The sequence below is a fragment of the Maniola hyperantus genome, chromosome 8, assembly GCF_902806685.2.
Source record: "Maniola hyperantus chromosome 8, iAphHyp1.2, whole genome shotgun sequence".
Classification (NCBI taxonomy): Eukaryota; Metazoa; Arthropoda; class Insecta; order Lepidoptera; family Nymphalidae; genus Maniola; species Maniola hyperantus.
The window spans coordinates 14,737,019-14,750,554 of record NC_048543.1 but is presented as its reverse complement, the minus strand read 5'-3'; the positions used below and the strand labels follow the sequence as shown (position 1 = coordinate 14,750,554).

The 13,536-nt window shown below is 35.0% G+C and overlaps 1 pseudogene; it reads right to left on the bottom strand.

The window, feature by feature from the left end:
* Positions 1-13,536, bottom strand: part of LOC117984832 (muscle-specific protein 300 kDa-like) — a 162,859-nt pseudogene that overhangs the window by 57,616 nt on the left and 91,707 nt on the right.

The window sequence follows — 13,536 nt, the reverse complement described above, 5'->3', positions numbered from 1 at the left end:
TCCGCGTAGACTACACAAACAAACCCCTATTTCACCCCCTTAGAGGTTGAATTTTCAAAATTCCTTTCTTAGCGGATGGCTACATCATAATAACTATCCGCATGCCAAATTTCAGCCCGATCCGTCCAGTAGTTTGAGCTGTGCGTTGATAGATCAGCCAGTCAGTCACATTTTCTTTTTACATATTTAGATTTTATTTGTATTTGAAATAAATTGTACCAACAGAGTATTTTATTAGATTGATAGGTACTATTAAAAAAGAGATACCGATATAATTGAGGCACCGATACCTTTTGCCCTATCCCAATATACATCTAATATATCGAGAGTATTATCTGTAATTTATGGCGGTATAACAAAATGATCATTAGTTACGTCAGATAATATGAAAGCTGCATGTTCCGAGACCCAAATAGCGTGTACCAGAATAGTGGCGACTGCGTGAGGCTCACAGGCACAAGTTGAATGCCTGTCCTATATTATTAAAATAAACTGTATTGCTTCGTCAAAACATTGAAGTTTTTGGCGATACAAAATTCGTATTTAAGTAATTATATAAATTCGACAGTGTGTCTTTTTGTCTTTCCATCTGTTTGTCTGTCTATATATCAGTCTGTCGGTCTATTTGTCTGTCTGGTTATTATCTTTTCACGGGCCATCAACCGTTTAATAAATTTTGATGAAATTTGGTACAGAGATAGCTTGCATCCCAAATAAGGACATAGACTACTTTTTAACCCGCAAAATCGAAGAGTTCCTAGAGGATTTTCCTACTAGTAATTAATTTAAGTCATCTCAAAAGTTGCACTTAGTTTGTATCTACCCAATATTTGTAAATTTTTAATCCAAAGATTAACGTATAACTAATAATATACTAATAAAGGGTTACCCGATTTTTACATGGAGAAATTTCCTGACCAGGAGTTACGTTAGTCTGTCTGTAATAGTCTGGAGATGTCAAACCACGATAACAATATGATTTACACAGACGGACATGTCACATCAAATTAACTTGCAGTGACATGAACTACTGAGTTTTGTAATAAATTCTTATATAATCTCAAACTATTTACAAGGCTGGTCGTCACAAACTATAATTTAGCAAACTATGAAGTTATGAAAATAACTTTTGACAGATTAATGCTCAGCCCAACTTCAATGACGAGTTTGTTTCCTTGAAAACTTAGATCAAGGCGACAAATTTCTTGGCCGTGAATGGCCGTAATTCAAACCTTTAACCTAGGGAAAACTTTGACATCGCACCGGAGCAATCGACATTAAAATCTGACGTATTATGTAACTGTCCCATAAATGTATAAAGCAGTATGTTAGATGGATTATATACAATGAAACTCACCCTGAGGCCTGCCTCCATCGCGTCGAGACTTTCGTCCGGAAGGTCTGAGATATTCGCTTGTACTATTTTGACTTCTTCGAGCAGCGTTTCAATATCGTTAGACAAGTCATCCTGAGAACACACCTCTAGATTAGCCACACTTAATGCATAGTCCAATTGATTGACAAGAGCCAAAATAGATTTTGATACTATTTATATCCGAATTACTGTTATATTATTATTAACTCTACTAATTTTAACTGATCTTTCATCATCAATATCTATTTAAAAATTTAGATAAGTTATGAAATTTTGATTGTGAAATTATGGTATCGTTAAAGAACTAATATTGTTACTTTGATTTAGTATTTTATAGTCTCTAGCTTTAAGACGTCTGACGCAATCGCTAGCAAAATCTATTTTGGCATCCGTGTGTTACAAGCGGTAGGTATAAGGGTGTAAAACGGCATTCCATTATGCGAAAATTAAAATCAAAAATAGGAACTATTTAGGTACGTTGACTTTTTAACAATAAAAAAGTATGTTTCAAGAATTTGACTAGAATTTTAAATAAATTAAAATAGTTCCTAATATTAATTTTAAAAGGACAACATCGAAACATCGAAAACAACACTTAAAAAAAATTAATTGTTGGCATGACATGCTTGGTTCACAATTTAGCATTCGTGGGGAATCATTCTGTTAAATATCATTTAGGCTTAAAACTTAAAAACATTCCGCATCGATGAGTTAGATGATTTTAATTTCAAAACACTTTTTAAATCATTCCGTATAAATTTTTATACTTCAAAAGATGAAAGTCATTTCAAAACAATTTGTCTCATTAAAGTAACAAAAACAATGCATTGCAACTATTGCATCTAAAATAGAAATAACAAATTTTGATGTAAGTACTTTGTGCAACATAGTGTGCTACATTGAGAAGCTTTTATTGACATAAAAATAAAAGCAATGAAATAAATCGATACGGAACATAAATAACTCTACAATCTCATCAACACAATTAGCAAAATAATAATGTAACAAACAAAATACATGAACTTTAAATCAAACAATTTGTGTGTACCTCTGTTTGACTTCTTAAAATCGGGAATTTCAGTAGAATTCCTTTTCGTCTACGAATTCTTGAGTAAGGATTCCAATTAGGTATTGGCAACCCTTTCAAATAATCACAAATTTCAATTGTAATCTATTATTGTGACTGTATAATTTTAAGCCCAAAAAAGCATCTAAAATACAATGAAAGCGTCGTTACTGTCTTTCGTCTTGTAGAAGTAAAATTTCCCAAATAACTACATCGACTCTACTTCAAGGGTATCAAAATAATAAGTCGTTTAAATAAAACAAGCTTAGCAACATTTTATTACAATGTTTATTTAATTATAACAAATTAAAATATTATTTCATGCTTCTATTTAGTCTGACTAGACATGACTAGATTCGTAGATAGCACAGTAATTACGAAATACTCAATAGTTGAAAACAACATTTAAAATGCCTAGAACCAAAAGCGACTTGTTGCCAGATTTCGCGACTACAAGACGACCGGCAGATTTGGCAGACGACAATAATATACGATACATATTTTTGTAATCAGTGAAATTAAAAAATTTGTGAGAATATCATGCCAAACGTAAATTAAAAAGTGTAATGTTTTACAATACGACTGTAGCTCAGTCACCTTGGCTGCCATCCGGATCTTCTCTTCGCGAGGCTCCTCCTGCTCGGGGGTGGGTTGGGTATCGGGTTCGAGGGCTGGGGCTGTTAGTGTATCCTCTGGGATATCGAAACCTAATCGGGGCGTATCCTCGCTAATCAGACCCGTTAACGAATCGTTGGTTGTTTCTAAACTCAAATATGAACTCTGATCTTTCCAACTACATATTCCACCCGGAAGATCCATGGAAATGTAATTGGAATCCGAAAGTGAACCATTTGACTGGCGCGGATTCCGTTCTTCTGCATCAGAAGAGTGGCCAGAACCACTGCCAGGGTCACGATCTTTATCATTTTGATCTTTGATTTCAATTTCGGTTTGATCATTTATTGTATTTTTGTATTTATTTGCAATGGATGTAAAATATTGACATTCGGCGTCGTGATAAATATGTTTTTCGAGCCAAAATGATTTATCGTTGTTGAGATTATTTTCTAATTTTACGCGTTCTCTATCTAGAGCGGCTGTTATTTCAACAAAATCGAAACTATTTTGTACGTGTATGGATTTTTCCAGATCATCCATCGCCGATTTATCGAGCCAGAGTTTATCCGGCTTTAAGTTAGATAATGTATTAGTAGAATGTTTATCTGCGTTAGTAAATGAGGGTTCAAAATCATTTGCATGCTTGTAGGAGATGTCTAATATTGATGGTGTATTCTGTTTCATAAAAATTTCTTGCTCAGTCGGGCTTGCATCTGAATCTTCTAATACAGAATCAATCATACGGACAATAATGTGATCATCTACAACTACATTTGTGGCTTCATCTGATGTCGTCATATTACTGGAGTGTTCAATCAATTTTTGTGAGATCGCTAACGCAAGATAAGGAGCCATATTATCAAACACTTTTTCTTCTTCTGCGGATACATTCTTTTCTGTTAGCTTATCAGTTTCTGTAGCTAGTATCTCTTTTTCTGCTACTGGTGAAGCAAGCAAAGGACTCATATTTTCAAACATTACATCTTCATCCATGCATGCGCTGCTTTCCATAAACATGCTATTCTTTAGAGGTTCATCTACTTTTGAGGATATGGCTGCGGAGCGCAAATTACTACAGACTTCATCTACTTCAGTAGAAACATATGCTTCAATAATTTCATCAGACTTGAGTGGTGATAATAGTTTAGACTCGTTCAGAGGTTCTTCAGCATTAACCGAAGTATCTATTTTGAAAAATACATTTTTCTCGGCTAGCTCCTTAACCTCATCTGGTTCAGGCGATGCAAGCAAAGGACTCATATTTCCAAACATTTCATCTTCTTCTACTACAGCTACTTCAGTAGAAATGATGTCTTTGGTAATTTCATCAGACGAAGGTGAAAATAGGTTAGATTTATTCAGAATATTTTCATCTCCAACTGATTCAACTTTTTTGATAGAAACATTGGTCTCGGCTGGGTCCTTAGCCTCATCGGGCTCAGGCGATGCAAGCAAAGGACTCACATTATCAAACATTTCATCGTCTTCTACTATATCTACTTCAGTAGATACAATGGTTTCAATAATTTCAGCAGACTTGAGTGGTGATAATAATTTAAACTCATTCAGAGGATTATCCACATCAACTGACACAACCTCTTTGACAAAAACATTTGTCTCAGCTAGCTCATAGGCCTCATTGGGTTCAGGTGATGCAAGCAAAGGACTCATATTACCAAACAATTCATCATCTTCTACAACACCTAGTTCAGTAGAAACATTGGCTTCAGTGATTTCATCTGACTTAAGTGGTGATGATAGTTTAGACTCATTCAAAGGATTTTCATCATCAACAGATGTGACTTTTTTGATAAAAACATTTGTATTAGTTAGCCCATCAGCCTCATCGGGCTCGGGCGATGCGAGCAAAGGACTCATGTTATCAAACAATTCATCATCTTCAAAAGATACATTTGTTTCAGCTAGTTCAATTGGTATTTCATCACTTATGCCAGAGTTATCATTTTCAGGCAATAACATTTCTTCAATTTCTCTCTGTAAATCTGCCATTTTACTTTCAAGCGATTGTTCCTCTGATATTTTATCATCTTGGATTTGAACTTCTTCACTTTCTTTACTTAGATTTTGATTTTTAACATTCAATACGTCAACAATAATTTGTTTGTGATCTACATGAACTTCCTCTAATGTAGATTTTGATTGTCTGATATCACCATCATCAATTAATTCAACAGTTAAAACTTCAGCTTGATTCATTAAGTCATCTAACCCAGATGGATCATTTTTCCAATATTGAGCTTCAGCATAAAATCTATCTTTAACCGGCGTTTGTAGTGATTCTGGTGTTGACATTGGTGTTCTCACTATTTTTAAGGGCTCAGGAGGAAATTCCGCACTTTCTTGTTCCAACGAAGTTACTTCCTTTAATGAAGTAGTATCTGAAACATCGACAAATTTCATTTCATTTTTTTTATCTCTCTTCTTTTTCTTTTTTGGGTTTGAAGATTCTTGTTGCTGCTGTACTAAATCTTTATTTTCTAACAGTTTATGTTCTTCTTGAACAAATGTATTCTCAATGGCTTTATTCGCATTCTCTTTTGCTTTAGATTTTTTCTTTTTATCTTTTTTAATGGGCTGTTTTTCTTCATCTGAAGTACTTTGAGTAATAGGTATTGATTGGGACGTCATTTCTTTTTCTCGCGACTTAGAAGCACGACTCTTTTTACTCTTCTTAGTTTTTTCTTTTTCTGCTTTAGACGGTGTGCTTTCAACAGATTCATATTCCGGTTTGAAAGATTTTGTTAAAACATCAAATCTATTTTCAGATTTATCCCGTGGCAATGACGTAGGTTTCGATGCTGACATGGATTGAGTATCTCGGGATCTAGACCTTGATCTAGATCTTCGGTGTCTGTCGACAGTTATAAACCCATCAGCATCAATTTGAACAGCCGCGTTTTGATTATCATTTTCTGATTCAGCCACTAATATAACCGGAGGTTCATGATGAGTGCTTTCTTCTACTATTGTAGCCCACGAACTTTGAATATCATCACATTCTTTTAGTTGATCGCGAATAGTTATGTTTATTCTTTGTTCGTTGTCATCCGCTTTTTTGACTGTTTGTACTGTTTCAGAGGGCTTTTCATCTATTGACAGCAAACCCTCAGCTAGAACATCAGCATAAGACTTTCCATCATCAGACATCTTAGCCCAAATATTTTCTTCATGCGGAATATCAGAAATTATAGACTCATTGCTAGGGAGATTTGTTACAACTATATTCTTTTTGTCTTGATCCTTCTTCTTCTTTTTAGTTTTCTTTGGTTTCGGCTCTTTTTGATTGTCTTGACAAACCTCTATATTATGCTTAGTATTTGAATCAATATGTTCTACTACTTGATCCTGTGATTCTTTTTGTTGCTTTTTGCTTTGTGTCAAAACTGATGAATAAGATGGTAGGCCTGTCATATCTTCGATTGGTGATTGAGGTTCTGATTTAGCTACACTTGTTAAAACCTCATCGGACCCAGTATGTGTCTCTACCTTTTCTTTGCAATTTTCTTGTTTATTATTTACAGCAGCAGCTAACTTGCTGTCACTCTGAGCTATTTCAATAGATTTATACATATAGGATGGTCTAAATTCAGGTGCATCAGCTGATAGATTAGAGAACAAAACTGTGTTTGCATATGATGGTTTGAATTCAGGAATGGAGTCAATTTCGGGAAGGAGATCATGCAAACTATGAATAGGTGATTTTTCAAGGCGCGTTGTGTTAGCATCTGCGTCAGTTACATTAAAATCTTTGTTAGTAACGGTTTCATTTTCAGTTTTAACACTTTTAAAAGTAAATTTATTTGATTCCGGTAGATTAGAATCCGTACTTATCATCTCAGTAAGACGTTTATGCGTATCAATAGGTTGTGAAATTTCTGGCGTTGATTCGGATATTTTAACATTTTCGTTGCTTATATTAAGTGCTGACGAAGCAGAATCAGGTTCATCTAAGAACTCAACTTTTTCAGAACTTTGTTCCAAATGATCTTCGAGTAATAATGCTGATGTTTCAGGAATTATTTCGAAATCTGTTTCTAAATCTGAATCATGGATATTTTGTGGGGCGTTTGTACTTTGACCTGCAGATACATTAACAGATTGGGAAGTTTCTGAAATCACATCTATTTTATCTTGTCCAACATCTCTATTTATAGATGTGTGCGTGACATCTTCAATTGTTTCATCAATTAACTTTATTGCGTCTTCCACAAAATCACCTCCGTATGTCGTTATAAAAGAACCTGATTTTGTTTTATCACATTCAATCAATACAAATTCATCATCATCGTCTTTTATTAAAAATGGTTCATCGACAAGAGATTCCACAATTTCATATTTTTCAGTCTGTTGTTTTAACAATGATTCTTCATTTTTTGTAGAACTACTAAATACAACAGGCACAAGTGATTCACTAATATCGTCTATTCTTAAAACAGATGGGATTTCACATGTGTGCGCTTCATCATTATCGTCTTTTATTGAAAATGGTTCATCGACAAGAGATTCCACAGTTTGATATTTTTCAGTCCGTTGTTTTAACAATGATTCTTCATTTTTGGTAGAACTACTAAATACAACGGGCACAAGTGATTCACTAATATCGTCTATTCTTAAAACAGATGGGATTTCACATGTTTCCGCTTTTTCCGTATCAATGTTATCATTTTCGTTTATGATTTCAGCCGTGACGATGCCGTGATCAATGAGAGTAGTATGTTCTATTTCCAGCTTTTGAGGCACCACTTTTTCTTGATCTGAAATACCTAATACAGCATCTTTGGCACTTTTAGGTTCTAAGTTATCGATTTCTTGGCGCAGAAAATCTTTTGAAATGTCTTCTTTTTCGGTTGTATTCGAAATATTTTCTGTTTTAGCAACAGATACCACCGTTGTATTACTACCGGTATTATCAATAAGTGATTTTTCCATAGTTTTTATATTACTGCTGCTTACAACAGATGCATAAAGATTTTCTGCATCCCGTATTTGATGATAAGTGTACAGTGGAATTTCGAAAATAGGATCTTTATTATTTGATTTTGTGGTTACACTATTTTCTGAATGTTCTTTAACCACTGTAACTTCTATTTGAGATAAGCCGGTTTCGTTAGTCATTTGAGATTGAGGTAAAATCGTTTTGGACCGTGAAGATATGAGCAACTTTTCAGCATCGTTTATCTCATTGTAACTAAATCTTGGTTCTTCAATAATAATGTCATTATTCCTAGATTTTATAATATTTTCTTGAGATGGACTAAAATTCTCATGTGTAGTTTCTTCGTTGTATTTATTTTCGGATATGTTTTCTGAATTATTTATAACGTTATCATCGTTGATACAAGTTTGATTATCTGACTGAGTACTTGAAAGTACTGGCCGTATTACTTCAGGTTCCATATCTTCGTCATTGTTCTTACCAGGTTTTGATAGAATAGTAGCAAGTAGAATATCTGCATCTTTTATATTTTGATAATTCTGAGAAGGAAGATCGTATACATTTTGATCGTTTGTATGCTTTCCCTTATTGTCATCGATATTGCTTTCTTTTGTATTCGTTTCTTCCAAAGATTGTAAAACATTCATAGTAATATCAGCGTTAGACGATAGTTCATAAATTAAATTTGACACATTTTTATATTGTTCTTCGATTTCCTCTCTATTGGATTTGATTTCGGGTATTGTGTCTTTGATTTCAGTTTTTCGTTGATCTTTACTCAAAGCAAATAAGCATTCTGCATTTGAAATCTGCTGATAGCTGTATTGAGTAGGTTCAAAGCTTAACATGTTTAACGTTCTTTCTTTCTCAACTTCTTTAATCTTTTCATTAGTCGTATCTTGTGATGTATAATCGGAAATTTTATTTTCACTGCACGTTTCAGATTTTAAAATTGCATTTGTAGTATTTGATTTCAAAGAGTTTATAGTGCCTAAAATATTTTCAGCTGCTGCTATTTCTTGATAATTATATCTAAGATTTTCATTGCATAAATTGTGTTTTGTCTTATTTTGGATTTCGGTATTGCTGCTTCCTTCAGAATTCGATGATTCGGTTATTTTTAAATCTGTACTTTCATTATTGATGAAATCTGATGTATTTTCACAATATTCTTCAGCAACAAAAGCTATATTTTCTGAATCTAAGCATTCCTGCAATATATTTTCTTGCATGATGGGCTTCTCTATAGACTCTGAAGTTTTTAAATGAGCAAACTTATATTCAGTATCAGTTACATCCTGATTATTAGCTTTATCTGCGACTTGTACAATCTTTATTGTACTTTTGGAGATATCTTTTTCATTCGAAACGTCCAAGATTATATCTTTTCTTGACTCTTGAATTTCTTTTGAAATAATAGATATGTGTAGATTTTTCTTCGATGATATATCATCAGTTTCACTAATAGAAGTAGAGCTTGCATCTTTAGATCTGCTCAGTGGTAAAACTTGTTCTTGAATTATCTGAATCGCATCTAGTAATATTTCATGATCTTCAGCTTTAGTTCCTCCTAATTTAATCTCTATAGAATTTTCACGATTACTTAATATCAATTGACAATATTCATAATCTAGTTGTTGAAAATCAAGGCCAATTGAATAAGTTTTAACCTCATCAGCAAGCTCTTTGTAAGGAATATGTTTATATCTTACAACTGGTCTATTTCTTTCTTGAACAGATCCAAATATAGCTTGCTCAAGAATTTCATCATCACCCTCACTTTCTTTAGATTCAGACATTGCAGGTAAATCATCAATTTTATCTTCAATATTCGGTTCTTTTTGACTTATATCATTAATATTTTTTATAATGAAAATACTTTCGGAAACAGTTTGCAGATCTCGTGATCGTTCCTTCTTTTCCAATAATAAGTTTACTTCTTTATCTGAGTTACTCATTTCTACAATTTCCTCGGTTATAGGTTTAGAATCAGAACACATATTTTTTTCATCTATGCTACTTGCTTGAACTTCTTCACTCTGGACAACCATTTCCACAACATTTATATCTTCACTTTTTATTTCTTTTTCCTCTCTATCTGAGTTACTCTTTTGCAAAATTTCCCCACAAATTTCTTCAATTATAGGTTTAGAATCAGAAAACGCAACATTTTCTTCATCTACGCTACTTGCTTGAACTTCTTCACTCTGAACAACCATTTCCACAATATTTGTATCTTCACTTTCTGTTTCTTTTTCTGTATTACTAGAAACTTCAGAGTCAATCACTCTACAAGCAATATTGTTGGTATCTTCAGCTGCCGATGTTGCGTTTTCATCATATGAAGAATCTTCTAGTGAATTACTCTTACTACTAAAGACTTTAACAGTTCTAATAGGAGGAAGCTTTTTCTCTTCATGCGTTATTAGATAAATTGTTCGGGTTTCTGGAACGTGTTCTATAGGTTCATATCGAGTAATTTCTTCTACAACGCTTACTTCACGTTCTTTGTAAGTACCAGTAATAAATAATTTATCATTATTATTCTGTTCATTTATGGGATCCAATGCTTGAGAGTTTTCGGTTTGAAATGTGCTTGTTTGTGGTGGACACATTTCTACTACAGAGCTGATAGTAGTTTCTAGGTTTGTCTCGATTTGTTCTTCTACTGGATTTTCTAAATTCACAGTATTTTTATTATCTTTTAGTATAACAGGTACCTCTGATAAGATCGTTACTTCCGAGGCAATTTGCTCTGGACTATCATTAATTTTGGATTCTACCACTGGCTCTGTAATTGGTTCAAAATTGGTTTCTGTATCTTCTTCTGCCATCAAAGCATTCCAATCCATAGTAATAACATTACTTTTAACAGTATCTGAAATGTTTTCTTCGGTTTTATGCTCGACTGTGGATTTGTATACAACAGAATTTACGTCATGTTCCTCATCATCTTCATCTTTACTTTCAAGAGTTTTGTCTTTAGTTTTTCGCTTGTTCTTGCTACTCTTCTCAATTTCTTTTAATGCTCTGTCTATATCATCCTCTATAGGACATTTGGCTTTCTTACTTTTTGATTTCTTTTTATGAGATTTAGTTTCTTTATATGGACTATCCTGTGCATATGTAGCTTCTGGTATATTAGTATCCACATTACTATTTTCTGGTAATTGTCTGTCTTTTGCATCAAACTTCTTTGATTTTACTTTCTTCTGACTTTCATTTTTATTTTCTACTTTGGTATGACCCACAACATTCTCCTGTGGTACGACTTTTAAATTAATTTCATCATCACCTATATCTGACTTATCGAAGTGCGTTCCATCAGAGTCACTTGGTATTGCTAACGTAGGTTTAGGTAAGTTAACATCTTGTGTTAATATATTTAGATTGGCACTGTCATCATCAATAAGTAAAATTTCAGTTGAATCTTGTTTCTTCTGTTTTTGTTTTTTCTTATGTTTTTCGACTTTTTCCTGTTCTGTGGTTTTTGTCGATAAAATATTTGCTTTTTTTATATTTGTTTCACATACCAAAGTCGTTTTAAGCAGTGAGTCATCAGACATTGTTTCTTTGGGTGCAGATTTAGTACAACTTTCGGTATGGCCTAAGTTACCTACCAAACGGTGTGTCTTTTCTAACGCAGTGTCAGTAAAATCAACACCATCGTTTGTTTTAGATGTATGTAATTCAATGGGCTCTTGTTTTGAATCATCATATTTAAGAAGGTTACCCTCTTCCGGTGATATTAGATTTTCATAAGATTCTATTGTAGGTATATCTGTTTTTACAGATGATTTATCTATTGTAAATTCAGAAGTAGATTTTGTTGTTTTGTCTTGTGGGGTTTTTTGTAATTTCTTTTTTTTACTTTTACAAGTAGATGAAACATTTTCTTTTGATTCTATTTTTGAATCAATTATATTGGTTGTGGGTATTATACTTCTTAATTCTGAAGTACTATCTTTGCTTTTATCTCGTACCTCTTTAGCTTTTCTCTTCTTTTGTTTATCAGACTCTTCAATTTCTTTGATAGCTTTCTCGATTTCATCTTCTGCATCTTTACCTTTTTTTGCTTTATGCTTTTTCTTACTTTTTTTCTGTTCAACGTCTGCTGGATTTTCTTTAATCGGCGTCTCAGTTAGTGAAATGTTGTGTACAATTGAACTCATATTTTGAACCTCAGCATCTTCTTTCTCTTTTGTCAAAACTACCGTAGGACTTATTTCCTTTATTTTCGTTGGTGAAGCGAGCGCAGAATTTTTTTCTACTTCTATTAATTCAGGATTATCGTCAAAATCTTGAACCTCAATAACTTTTTTAGAAATTTTTTTCTTCTTAGATATTTGCATGTCATGTGTCTTTGTCGGCCGCTTGTCAGGAGCTCTTCGCTGTCTGGGCATATCCCTCGATCGACTGCGCTGAGGCAGCCTTTCTTGTCTATCAGTTTTTAATTTAGATGAATCTATTGCTTGAGTTTTTGGTTCATGTTGCATCGGCGGACATTTTTCTACTTCAACCACGATTTCTTTAACTATTTCGACTTGCGCCACTTGCGGTTTCGGTAAAGAAGTTATACTTTGCGTTTTTGCTTGTTTACGTAAGCCAAGAGCGAGTATTTCTGCATACGACAGATCTTGAGATCGACATTTCGTCGCCGGGCTCACTGATCTATCACAACTGTCCGGGAGATCTAAGTCTTCTTCGGTTTGGGATTGAATCTCCTCGATCTGAGGAGGCATCGATTTGATTTCACTTTCTTCATATTCAATCGCTTGTTGTGTATAATGTTCAGAAATTTCACGCGTATCAGTCCCATAATAAACGTCAGCGTCACTCACGAACGCATCACTCTCACTTATTTCGCATACGATTTCACTAAAGCCTTGCACTGGCTCACTGCAATCTACCGGTTCGTCGACCGGTCGCACCGCACTGATTATTATTTCACTCGGATACGTCTCTTCCGGCGTAGGGTCTCTAGAGCGGAATCGTTCTGTCGGTTCGGGCTCGTAAGGCATTCTGTGCATCGGGAGCATCTGGGCGCTCTCGGGGCGCTCGGCCGGCGAGGCGGAGCGAGAGCCGTGGCCCTTGACTATCTCGGCGTAGGTGGTGCCGCCCGGCAGCCAGGCGGGGGAGCGCGCGCGCGCCGGCGGCGCGGCGGGCACGGTGAGCGCGCGCCGCTCGGGCGAGCGCGGGCGCCGGCTGGCGCGCGCGCGGTCGCCGCTCGACACGAGCATGGCCAGAGTGGCGGCCGGGTCTTCCTCGCAGGGCATGCTGAAGTACGGGTCGAGCTCGTAGATGCTGCGCGTCAGCTCTTCGATACGCCGCACGACCTCCTGATACGCAAGTACGGACATACAAGATTTAGAGTGGGTTCGGTGTTACTGATGGTCGATGAAAGCTGAGGTTCGTGAAAGGAAACGACCGTGATGCGATGTCGAGTACGTTTATTTCGTAATCGTTAAAAAATATTTATAATAATAGGAATAGACGATCGAGACTTAAGAGCTAGGCCGT